This window comes from Alosa alosa, chromosome 10 (assembly GCF_017589495.1).
Source record: "Alosa alosa isolate M-15738 ecotype Scorff River chromosome 10, AALO_Geno_1.1, whole genome shotgun sequence".
NCBI lineage: Eukaryota > Metazoa > Chordata > Actinopteri > Clupeiformes > Clupeidae > Alosa > Alosa alosa.
The window spans coordinates 33188586-33202012 of NC_063198.1; the positions used below are offsets into that span (position 1 = coordinate 33188586).

Sequence of the window (13427 nt, forward strand, 5' to 3'; positions counted from 1 at the left end):
CTCACCCCACCAATTCCCCACCTACCTCACCCTCACCAATTCCCCACCCCACCCCACCCTCACCAATTCCCCACCCCACCTCACCCCTCACACCACCCCCACCCACTCCCACCCTCACCACCCTCACCACCCCACCCCTCACCACCCCACCTCACCCTCACCAATCTCTACCCACCTCACCCTCACCACCCCCACCCCACCCTCACCACCCCCCTACCTCACCCCTCCCCCTCACCACCCCTACCTACCTCACCCCTCACCACCCCCACCTACCCCACCTCACCACCCCCACCTACCTCACCCTCACCACCCCACCTCACCACCCCACCCACCTCACCCTCACCACCCCCACCTACCTCACCCTCACCACCCCCACCTACCTCACCCTCACCACCCCACCTCACCACCCCACCCACCTCACCTCACCCCACCACCCCCACCTACCTCACCCTCACCACCCCTACCTACCTCACCCTCACCACCCCACCTACCTCACCCCTCACCACCCCCACCCACCCCACCCCTCACCAACTCCCCACCCACCCCACCCCCTCACCACCCCACCCCTCACCCCACACCACCCCTACCCACCCTCACCACCCCACCACCACCACCCCACCCACCCCACCCCTCACCACCCCTCACCCACCACCACCACCCCACCACCACCACCCCCACCCACCACCACCAACCTCACCCACCCTCAACCTCAACCACCCCTGACCTCACCACCACCCCTACCCACCACCCCACCAACCCCACCACCCCTCACCACCCCCACCCACCCCACCCTCACCACCCCCACCCACCCCACCCCCACCACCCTCACCACCCCACCACCACCTCACCACCCCCACCACCCTCACCACCCCACCACCACCCCTACCTCACCCCTCCTGCCTACCTGCCTCACCCCTCCACCACCCCCACCTCACCACCCCCACCCTCACCCCCTCACCACCCCACTCCCCACCCCCACCCCTCACCTACTCCCACCCTCACCACCCCCACCCCACCCCCTCACCACCCCTACCTACCCTCACCTCACCCTCACCCCCACCTACCTCACCCTCACCACCCCCACCCTCACCCTCACCACCCCCACCTACCTCCCCACCCTCACCACCCCCACCTCACCCCCACCCCTACCCCACCCCCCACCCCACCACCACCCCTACCCACCTCACCCCCACCACCCCCCACCTCACCCTCACCACCCCTACCTACCTCACCCTCACCACCCCCACCTCACCCTCACCACCCCCCACCTCACCCTCACAGTGCCCATGGTAACACACATGGCCTACCTTCTGAGACCGAGGAAGAGGGAGGAGGAGGAGGAGGAAGAGCAGGGTTCAGATCAGACAGAGCTTTCTCACTGGGGCACTGGATACTCCTGCAGCGCGTGTGTGTGTGTGTGATCCGTGTCCTAACAGCACAGTGTGCCCATCTGTGAGTGTGAGTGTGTGTGTGTGTGTGTGTGTCAGCAGTAAATGTACCCGAGTATGAGGATGTAGATTTGGATTGGGGGCGCTGGGGTCTCTGACTCAGCACAGGATGCTTGAGTGGCGGGTGCTTTATCTCTCAGGACACACATCGCTCGGGACAACTACCACCAGTTGCCATGGCGCACAGATAGGAGCCAGTGGAGTCTGCCATGTTCGTTGGCCTTAAAGACCGCTCGTGCTGGTGCAGAGATAGGGCTTTTAAAAAGCACGCACACAGTGTTCCCTTAGTGATGTGCACACACACACATAGTGTTCCCTTAGTGATGTGCACACACACACAGTTTTCCCTTAGCAGGTAACTTTAGGCGATGGCCACTGTTCTGGATGCAGCATGTTTCTCTCAGGACAGGATCTCTAGGACCGCGCGTCACCAGGTCATTTCTAGGATTGAGCGTCACCAGGTCATTTCTAGGACCGAGCGTCACCAGGTCATTTCTAGGACCGAGCGTCACCAGGTCATTTCTAGGACCGAGCGTCACCAGGTCATTTCTAGCGTCACCAGGTCATTTCTAGGGTCACCAGGTCATTTCTAGGATTGAGCGTCACCAGGTCATTTCTAGCGTCACCAGGTCATTTCTAGGACCGAGCGTCACCAGGTCATTTCTAGCGTCACCAGGTCATTTCTAGGACCGAGCGTCACCAGGTCATTTCTAGCGTCACCAGGTCATTTCTAGCGTCACCAGGTCATTTCTAGCGTCACCAGGTCGAGCGTCACCAGGTCATTTCTAGCGTCACTAGGTCATTTCTAGCGTCACCAGGTCGAGGGTCACCAGGTCATTTCTAGGGTCACCAGGTCGAGCGTCACCAGGTCATTTCTAGGGTCACCAGGTCGAGGGTCACCAGGTCGAGGGTCACCAGGTCATTTCCTCAACAACAGATTCAGTCCCACCGCTTCCCAGAGCTACACGTCAGTACACAGACTATCACAATACACACTCCACACACAGTCTGCTTTAGTCACATCTCACACTCACACACACACACAGATATCAGTGTTTCCCCTAGATTTCTTTCCAGCAGTGGTGCTGTTGATCGTAGGAAGCCCCCCACCCCAAAAAAAGAGAAACATTTGAAAAAATGACTCCTTAAATTGTGACTTCTGGTGGATTTTGTGAAAGAAATGGACAGATTGAGCTACAAATTATGACATAACCATCAACACAAGCATGATTATTGCAGTACTTGAACAGGATTATTCATGTTTTTTTTTTCACCTTTTTTCATTTACATTATTAGTATTAGCCACTGTACAACTGTGGGCCACTGTACAAACTATTACTATTTAGAATATACAGTGCTGTGCATAAGTTAAGACATTTATATATAATGTATTTATTTACGATACATGATGCATTAAAAATAATTGATGTCCTATTTTTTTTTAAATTAAGGCATTAAGACAAAGGGGCAAAATATGTTTTATTCCTCCTTTAGTCAATTTCAGCATGGGTGTCTTAACTTTTGCACAGCACTGTATAAACTATATAGACTTCTCTTTTCATGCCATTACACTGTTTTGGTGCTGTGCAAGTCGAATTGAGTGCCTGTCACTTTAATGCCTGACCCGTGGCTGGCTTGATTCTCACACGGTTTTAAGCTAACTTAGTAGCGTTGTTGTGCATGGTGCATAAGAATATGTGGATGAAATTAATTATGTTCCCATGTCATTTGGTAAAATAAATGGTCAAAAACTCGAAGAAAATTCACTTGGATTATAGCAGATAAGTGTCTTGTATCATATCTATAATTTTGATGAGCTCTACAGGAATTACAAACTATCTCAGATGTAAATGCTTACATTATCCTATTACTCAAATTCAATTAAACCCACCAATAGGCTAGCTAGACCTTTAGTTTCACAGCCTAGGTATGTTAGCAACACAGGGCTTGGAAAGCATTGCCTGTATCACAAACAAAAAGCGAAACAATCATGGATTTATCTGGGAATGGGCTACTGAAGGTAGGGCGAGCCATCTCACAAGCGGTTTAAATTGGTTCCTTGGTTAACATAATGTAGGCTAGGCTACGTTTTTTTGCACAAAATTATGCCGCTAATAAACTTAAACATAAACACAAACAAGCGTGATCTCCTGTGGAATCCTGACTGCCTTCAACGTTAGCCTACTATTATTTGTTGACATGAACGAGCGGCAGCTGTTCCTGAAGTCCACTTCATGCCTATTTTTTTTTTTTAATTAGGCAACTCTTTTGCAGTGGCTTTTGAATTCCAGGAGCCGCGCTTGCGTGATGAATACATTGTAGGGGAAACACTGGATATGCATCTGCAATGTGGAAATGAATACTAAACACCTCCATCACGTGGTGTTCTGGGGCAGAGCAGAGCCGTCCTTAAGTGAGTTTATTACGAGTATGACTTAATCAGCGACACAATGCAGAGCTATCCTTAAGTGAGTTTATTGCGAGTATGACTTAATCAGCAACACATTGCAGAGCTGTCCTTAAGTGAGTTTATTACGACCTTAAGTGAGTTTATTACGAGTATGACTTAATCAGAGACACCATGCGGAGCTGTCCTTAAGTGAGTTTATTACAAGTATGACTTAATCAGCAACACAATTCTCTCCATCTCTCCCCACATTTGGCCTGTGCATTCTCTCCATCTCTCCCCACATTTGGCCTCTCTGCATTCTCTCCATTGCTGATCGGAGTGCACACGGGGCCAAACTGCTAGCAGATGCAGGTATGCCGGGGTCAGGTGGAGATAGGAGAGAGAAAAAAAGGAGGGAGAAAGACATGCGACAGAGTGAAAAAGAAGGAGAGAAAATGGGGAATGAGAGAGATGAGAAACAGAGAGAAAGATGGCGAGATGAGAGGAAATGAGAAAGGGGGATGAGTGAAAGAGAGAGAGACATCACCAGCGTGGGGTTTCAGTTTGACAGAGCTTCAACACTATTCAGAGAATGCCACAAACACACAGACCAGATTAACGGAAAAGTCTGAAGCCAGCACAAAATACGCCTGTTAGATTAACGGATATGTCTGAAGGACACACACACACACACAAACACACAGCTCTGCTGATGGATCTGATAGTGAGCATCACACAAGGTCACAGGGTTCGGGGAGAACGGCACGCCTGACGGCCGAGCTCATTCCACCAGGTGGGTTTGCCCTTATAAGGTCACGGCCCTCGAAGTGCAGATGCACTAAGAATGCCCGAGACAGACTAGTCAGACCGTCCAAAACACAGCAGAGGAGTAGTAACTAACCTGGACTAGTCAGATCGTCCAACACACAGCCTACCCTCTAACATGGAGTAGTAACTAACCTGGACTAGTCAGACCGTCCAAAACACAGCCTACCCTCCAACACAAAGCAAACACTCAGCAGCTGTTTCAGTCAGGGTGAGCGGAGGACAGATGTTGCGCAATGGAAAGGGGAAGCCAGCCATCCCCCAGCAGTTTCAGGGACACACAGAGGCACCTTTCCCGAATCAGGTGCTTACTTCTCCCCCAAAGGACCCTTAGAGGAACACACTCACGCCAGTACTCACACACTACAGGCAGACAGTGTGAGGTTGTCCAGAAACACTCACACACGTCTCCAGTGAGGGTTAGTCACCAAAAAGACACGTCTAAAGAAAGAAACAGAAGAATCAACAAGTCAATGAGGACTGGGGAAGAGAGAGAACAGGAGGGAGGAGAGGAAGAAAAGTGTGAAGAGTAGAGAAAGAGAGGAGAAGAGGGGAGAGGAGGAAGAGAAGAGAGGAATGGAGGGGTGGAGAGGAGAGGAGGAAGAGAGGAGAGGAGTGGAGAGGAGAAGAGAACTGGACAGGACTGCGCAGCCTGACCACGAGGAGGATGAATCATTTGGGAATTATTAGCATTAGCTCTCGTTTCCACACACACCTGCTCATTCACAGCTCCCCACAAACTAATCCCACAAGGAAAACTGGAGCACTGGAACAACACGTCACACCCAACACACTCTTAACACTGGAACAACACGTCACACCCAACACACTCTTAACACTGGAGCACTGGGACAGCACATTATACAGAGGGCTCAGACAGTTCAGATGTTACAGTCCACAGGCCTTGGCTGGGGGCTTGTGGCATCCAGACCCCTGCAGTCAGAGAGGGGGGTGGCAGGAACAGGAGGGGAGGGGGGGGGGAGGTGACCTGGAAGGCAGCTTCAGTGCTCCAGTATCCTAAAGCCAGTGAGCCACACATGTCTGGATTAGGGGTAATCTGCCGGGGTGTCTGAGGCAGGGCTGGGTGATTCGGAAATCTTACATCACTCCTAAACACACTCACAGACCGTGTGCGCGTGTGTGTGAGAGATGTGTGTTGGTTCTGGTCCTCGCCGCGCGCCACACACACACACAAACACACAAACACACAAACACAAACAAACAAACACACACACACACACAAACACACAAAGCAGCTTGGGTCTTAAAAAAAAGCCTCTCTCCACTGACTTCATCAGAATGAGTCTGTGGCCAAGCTAGGTCCAGTCCCCTTCTCTCCTCTCCTCTCCTCTCTCTTCTCTCTCCTCTCCTCTCCTCCTCTCTCCTCCTCTCTCTCTCTCGTCCTCTCCCGTCCTCTCTCCTCCTCTCTCTCCTCTCTTCTGTCACCCCCCCTCTCTCTCGTTCCCTCCCGTCTCTTCTAGTCCCTTTTCCCTTATAAGGAGAGTCAGCTGGGGCTCGGGGCTGCATCCCCCAGGAGACCAGCTCACTCTCACCAGGGCCTCCAGCATCCCCACCACTGCACTGCACTGCACACACACACACACACACACACCACTCCACTATGCGCACGCACGCACGCACACACACACACACACACACACACACACACACACACACACCTGATTTGGCTAAATGACCAGCCAATACAGTAACACAAAGAGAGAGACTGAAGTCATCTATTGCCAACTAAGACAAATCTACATGTCTCTGTGAGGTGTCTGTGAGAAGACCTCAGAGAGAGAGAGAGAAACAGAGAGCGATAGAGGGAGAGAGAAAGGGAGAGAGAGAGCTAGAGAGCTGGAACTGAGAGTGAGAAACTAAGAGCAATCAGAAACCAGCACCGCTGAGAGAGTTGGGCACTTCCTCTAACCTCTCAAGAATCTTAACCTGAGCATGGGACAGCTGCCCCTAGTATCTCTCTATCTATCTGTCTATCTCTCTAGTATCTATCTATCCATCTCTCTTAACCTGAGCATGGGACAGCTGCCCCTGCGGCTCCTGATGACCTCTGCCAAAGTCCTTTTAGGCAAGTCCCTCCACTTGGCGGCCATATAGCGACGCTTTTTGGGCACTCATCGGGCATCCTACTCAACAGAAATGTACGTGCACAAGGCTTCACGACACCAATCTTGCTCCAGCGGCGAGTTCACAAGACATGATTGGCAAGATATCTTCACAACACACCATATGATTGGCTCAATGTATTCACATGTCAACGTTTTGCTGAGGAAGGGGTGTGATATGTGTAGTAACGGCCATATTGGCGTTATAAACTAGCCCCATGCATTTCTATGGAGGATTTTTTGAGTGCTGTGTCTCCTCATTAGAAAGTCTCTGGCTCTGCTGATCCCAGAGGGGGGGTGCCTACAGCTCGACCAGGGTAAAGCCCCCAGCCATCCTGACTGCCCCCCGACCACACGCACACACACACACACAACTGATGCTCTCCTGTGTGATCTTAAACCAGAACACCATTTCCAGCTAACCTGGTGACTCAGAACCAAAGTTTCATAATGAACTGTAACTGGTCTTAGATGTCAGAAGCACACAAGCCCCAAGACCAGACCTTTCTTCTAAAATACCCTAACCAGCCTTCATTGGGGTGCTGAAGGACTAGGTTGTGTTAATGGTTCACACTGTGAGAGCAGAGGAGTGTGTGGGCTAGTGGTTCACACTGTGAGAGCAGAGGAGTGTGTGTGTTAGTTAGGGTTGGGTATCGTTTGGGTTTTATCCGATACCGGTGCTAAATCGATACTTTTAAAATGGTGCCGGTGCCGGTGCCAAAACGGTGCCTGAACCGGTACTTTGTTTTTAAACTGTTTTAAATTAAAATGGTCTAAAGCATGAATTGCTTTTTTATTGATAAGACAAATTTGAACATGCAATTGAACTGTTATATTCAATTTACTATCAATATCTCATTGCTCCTACGAATAATACATTTAAATCCTAAAACAGCTTGCCATGCATGCACACACAATGGTAAGCTCTGCTTTCAAGTTTACCCAGGCGGTTTGCCATAAAACCGCTTGCCATAGAAATGCCAAGTCATGGACAACGGCATTTGCAAGCAAGCAAATGTAATGTCTTAACCCATTACACGCAATAGTTTTGAACATGTTAGAGGCTACATGTCGGTGTTGAAGTGTTTAGATTCCCAGCGCTAGCCTAGTAGGCAGCATTTTAACAGCAACTATGGCTATGCGCTAACACCAGTCAGCGGAGTTTAATTAGCGATAACTTACGGAGATGGTTTCGTAGCCTCTTTGACAGCTCAGTGACATCAGGTATGTAAACTACATATTTATGTTTTTGCCAGCAAACTTTTAACATGATCTTCATATTCATTGTGATGCTATATGGGCCTCATGCACAGGGAAGATTAATATCATGCCATTATGTCGTTTAGAACACACTATGAAATAAAGTTTTCACCTTACAGCTTTGCTGATAACATTTCAAATAAATGCCAGTTAGCGCATTAGCAAGGATATTGTGTAACATATAGGCTACTGTTGATGTTGTTTCATAGCCTTTTGCTTGTGTGTAGTTAGGCCCACTGCTAGATTTTGACAGGAGCTTGTGATATCTCTTTAAAGTAGGCCTAAGCACTTGGGCTCACGCAAGCTGTCAAACACTGTCCACTCGCCTATGTGGTGCACCCCTCTGGTTTATACATCCAATGCTAACTGTATCTGGATGTGTTGCTATCAGAGCAAAACGTTAGAGATGGCGCATGACATGCAGTGATGCCTCGTATAAAAATATATATATATAAAAAAACGCTATTTAAGCACCGCAATCCACGTTGTTGTTCGATGCAGTTACTACCGTTTGCGTCGGCACCGGTGCCATATTAGAACCATGTTTCGGTGCCCAACCCTAGTGTTAGTGGTTCAAACAGTGCTGGGTCTCCATTGTTTATTGAATGCTTGTCAGTTGAAAATGGCGGTGCTGATGATCGTGGCTCGTGACAAAGCGCCAACACCTGCATACGGAGCGCTTCAGTGGTTCAAAAAGTGTTGGGTCTCCATGGTGATCAGTCATCCTCAGAGTGTTGGGTCTCCATGGTGTATCAGTCATCCTCAGAGTGTTGGGTCTCCATGGTGTATCAGTCATCCTCAGAGTGCTCATGAACAAAGCGCTCCGCTCAAAGATCTTTGCATAAGAAGAGCCTCTAGGCCTCTGTGTGGTCACAGGCAGGAATGAGATGACTAACACACCACCCCCACACACACACACACACACACACCAAAAGCGCAGCCAGCAGCACAGATCAATAAAGAATTCCCCGCCACTGCCAGAGAAAAGGGAAGCAAATCTGCTGTGTGTGCGAGCAGTTTCCCACCGCGACGACTTCCCAGCACAGGTTCAGATTAGCGTACATCATCATTCAGGAGGACACACACACACACACACACACACCACCGCGTGGACTTCCCAGCTCAGGTTCAGATTAGCGTACATCATCATCATTCAGGAGGACTCTGCACTAATTACCAAATATGGCATAACTGCCAGGAGAGACAATGGAAGATATTCCAAACGGTGTCTGGGAAACATGTTCAGTTTTACATTTAATGTTTCAAAATCTGAACTGCAATACAACTCCACCATAGGCTAGTAAATACCACACCAAAGAGTAGCCTGGAGTTGAAGCATCTGTCCCGAGGACAGAAGAACGGACCAGCGTTGAGCACTGCAGAATGCCCTCCAGCACAGGTCAGCTCAGTTCGCCTGTGAGCAGCGTAAATGGGAAGTGGACCCTCTGGTCTGGTGCCAAAACTTTTTTTTTTTTTAAATCCCCACTCTGTTCTTGCTGACATGGCGAGACTTTGGCGAGACACGAGGAACCGAAACCTATGCCCTCATCAGCAGAGCAGCGTCAGCGGGGACGAACTCATCGCACACACACACACACACTCTTCAGGGTAAGCCAAAAAGGTGGAAATCACACAGCAGCTCACAGCAGTAAACCATACAATACCACCACGGTACTATAGATAGAGGCACTGCAGAGATATTGTGGCATCATGTGGCCTGTTATCACTACACTGAGAGCACATCTGACCAGAGACCAGACTGGCACTACTACAGGCAAGCAAGGCCAGGGAGGTGTGAGGACAGGTGTGGGTATGAGGCAAGGGTGGTTAGAAGTTAGTTTTGTATCTGAGTGCAGTTACACATCTGAATATTCACACTTATGTTGGTATGGGTGCAGTCTTCTACTTCTGAAGTGAGTCGTTACTGACACCTCATTTTCTGATGTGCACGTTAAGGGTGGAAATACCCGTCATCTCGCTCAGCACGTGGGCTACTTCTCCCAGCACTCCTCTGCTAAATTATGCACGCAGCTCCCCAAGACTCTTTCAAGTCACGAGAGCCAAGAATTTTCTTGCATTAGTAACATCACTCGTTTTATCTTCTCTGTTTGCAGCTAACGTCATAGTAGTTGCACATTACTTCTGATGCATATGACAGCACAGTCCAAAAACAAGTCTACTGCGCTTGGCATCGATGAAAGGTTGCTATTGTACAGACAACGGCCAGCATGGGTCATAGCAAACCTGTAGCTTCATGCACCGAACTGCTGACAATGGCAAATCCGCTCTAATTCTAACGTTAGGTCAACGCGGGCCACTGATTAGCCCCGAACGTCAGCCAATGTGGACGCTGTGATTAGCATTAATCATTGGCAAATTCAAGTTCAGTTTCACAAAGTACTTCTTTCAGCTAATGTACATAACGTTACAGTATTGTCCAGACTTAGCTAGCCAACACTATTCATCACTACGCCTCTTCCAGTCAGCTATACAAACACAAATATGAATATGTTTGTCAGCTAATACCTCACCACCCGACAAGTATCTCGCAACCTTCTACTGATAGGATCCATAACGTTAATGCAGTGCATGGCTCACCTTACCATATGTTAGCTAATCAGCTATGTTAGCTTGCTTGCTAGTTAGCTTGCCATAACTTAACAGCAATCTATCTTATAGCCAGTCGTATAATAATAAATGTTAACAGTTAAAGACTTAGCAGGGGGGAAAAACAGGAGATAACTGCTGCGATGACGCCTTAATGGCTTGATTCTACATGTTGGTCAAATTCTCTAGAACTACTGTCCAGCAGTGATCAAAGGCATAATGTTAACGTTACATCCAGCTAGTTCAGTGGATATTATAACTGTTAACCTACGCTCGCTATCGCCGTATGGCTAACCCAAAACAGATAGTAACCTACATAAACAAATGACCCACTAACAATTGAGCTGTTGTGGTTGTTGAACTAAGTAAAACAAACAAGCCAGTGTTACAGTCTGGCACACTGATGTTTATTACTGATGCAATAACACATTTAGCATCTCCATTGGGTTCACTTATTTATGCAACTACCTTGCTAGCCTGCCAACTGGACTAGCAAGCTATCTACAATCGTTATAACATTAGCTGGCCCCAAACATTGTCCGCATTCAAACCGCATATGCTAACACACTTTAGCTTGCCTTGTGTGTAAAACAGTATCTAGGTTAACTGGTCACTTAGCCAGCTAGCTCTGTACTTTGCTAGTTAGGCGTTAGCCTGCGTTACTCACCCTTCTCTGGCCTGGCCTGCACTTAGGAGAGTGCAAAATTGCTTCTAATAGTTAAGTTATGGTGAGTGCCAAATCTTCGTTTCTACCACCAAGCACCGCATTCCACAGCGCACACAGTCAACGACTTCTAATCAACAAAATTTCTGTGTAGTTGTTGTCATGCGACTTTATTGGCCTGTCCGCTCAACGACCTCCTTTGACAGCCGCGATGATCAGACGTAGTTTGCCTCAATGCCACTGCTACTCACCGTCTTTCGGTCTCTGCCGCTCCACAACCATCGAGCTCCTGCTCCCTCCGGCAGTGAGTGAAGTCTACGTAGTCATTGCCAAACTCTATCTTGGCTAAAAAACACAGAGCTGCCAAGTTGCTCAATTGCACCCTCTATGGGCCACGAAACAAAGCATTACTTCTCAATGCCAGACGGTCTGGTTTTATGGATTTATTTAAGTAGGCTAGGTTTGATTTGGGGGGGGGGGGGGCATGTAACAACACTTTGATTTTAGAGGGGGCATGCAACAGAGCTTTAGTGATTTTACGCACACGGCCGCCCCTGTTTCAGGCTTTGGCTTCAGCCTAAACTATAATAATGTTCTGGCACTGCCGGCACCAGGGTGGCCCCTGAGTGGTTTGTCCTGGTGTTTTTGCGTTTCTCTTTAGTGAGATACGCACTCAATCGTATCTAAATATGACTCAAATGTGGCAACGGTGGCGGTGATAGCCTACACTTAATGTGAATCGCGCACAATAACCAAAGAAAGGAATTTGCACCTCCATTCACTAAATAAAGGCTGTAGTAGGGTGATTCTCCAACATTTTCAGAAAATGAAACATTTTTAATTAAAATATTACTGGCATAATTTGTTTCCCCAGTATTCCTAGATACCTGCCCTGAAGTTGGCTGTGCTGATTTTTATGGAATAATATGTTTTTTTTTTTTCATTTTTCCAGACATCGCAAAAGCAATGATCATTCCCACAACCGAACAAAAACAAGCCAACCTGTCTTTATCACTACCATGGAGACAGATGACCGGAAAAAACGGTCGTGGAAATGACATTTTCCCACTTTCCCTCTAATATCTCATGTTTGACTAGCCTATTAGTGTTAGTTTTAGAGTTAGCATTAAACAATCTTAAATTACACCTAATGAAATTGTAAAAATCCAGAATTTTTCCCATCGGAATGAATTATGAGCGGTTCAGAAATGAATTTCTCATATTTACCTTGATATATCTCCTATGTATTAAAAACCCTTAGAGTACCGCCACACCGGTGTGACGGGAATGTTGGGAAATTAACATTCTAAAGAATATCTGGGTTCATTGAATTCAACATAGAATTTTAGAACCTTCAATTGTTGCGGAACTTAGAATGTTCAAAAACCTACACCTTTAAGGGTTAACCCAAAGATCCTTGATTACTTAGCCTCTCTGGTTAACCTCTGCTGGGATCATTCTTTCATTCAGCCATGTGGATCCCTCTGGAGTGTTAGTTGCTATGGTTACTGAGTATACAAATCTAGAATACTGAGCCTGGGACTGCATTTTTTGCAGAGGTGTGGAAATGACGGTGAACCCAAGGGACAAGTGTTTAACATGTTTAAAATATGCCAAATCGAAAATAAATATAAAAACAAATAGTAGATTTGAATGAATTGGGTTATAATGCATACTTTCTGTTTGAATTTAAAATTATATCAGTATTAGATTTTAAGTGAGATAAGGTCGAAGACCCAAAGTCTGGCCTAGGGACAGAGGCAAAATAGTAAAAAACGCATATAAAATGTCTTCTATTTTATAAAAAACAACATAATTGAACAATGATTTTTATATATAGGTTCCCCTAAATATGTAGTAAGTGTGAAATAAATAAAAAAGTGGAAATGTTTTTTATTTGTTTTAATATATGTCAAGGAGGGAAAAAGTACCATAGTTGGAGAATCACCCAGTAGTGTTTCTACAAGTTGGCACAAAACGTAATTTCTGTCAGAAACCAGCCTATAATGCATGGGATAACGTGAGGTGAGTCAGACAGAAGATGGGCCTGTCTTATTAGCCTATTCCTGAATCCTGTCCTTTTCAAACTGGGTTAAAATTGTGTGTGATTA

General features: G+C 47.5%; 1 protein-coding gene across 3 annotated transcripts in view; it reads right to left on the reverse strand.

Moving 5' to 3' along the window:
- Positions 1-11711, reverse strand: part of LOC125301579 (ras-related protein Rap-1A-like) — a 25728-nt gene extending 14017 nt beyond the window's left edge. For 2 of the 3 annotated variants that reach the window (XM_048254178.1, XM_048254176.1), the window contains exon 1: positions 11568-11711. The gene's annotated coding sequence lies outside the window, so the exon portion shown is untranslated. Of the gene's footprint in view, positions 1-11319; positions 11545-11567 lie in introns of those variants that run through there. The other variant, XM_048254177.1, reaches the window with a different exon arrangement.
- Between the last annotated feature and the right edge of the window lie 1716 nt (positions 11712-13427).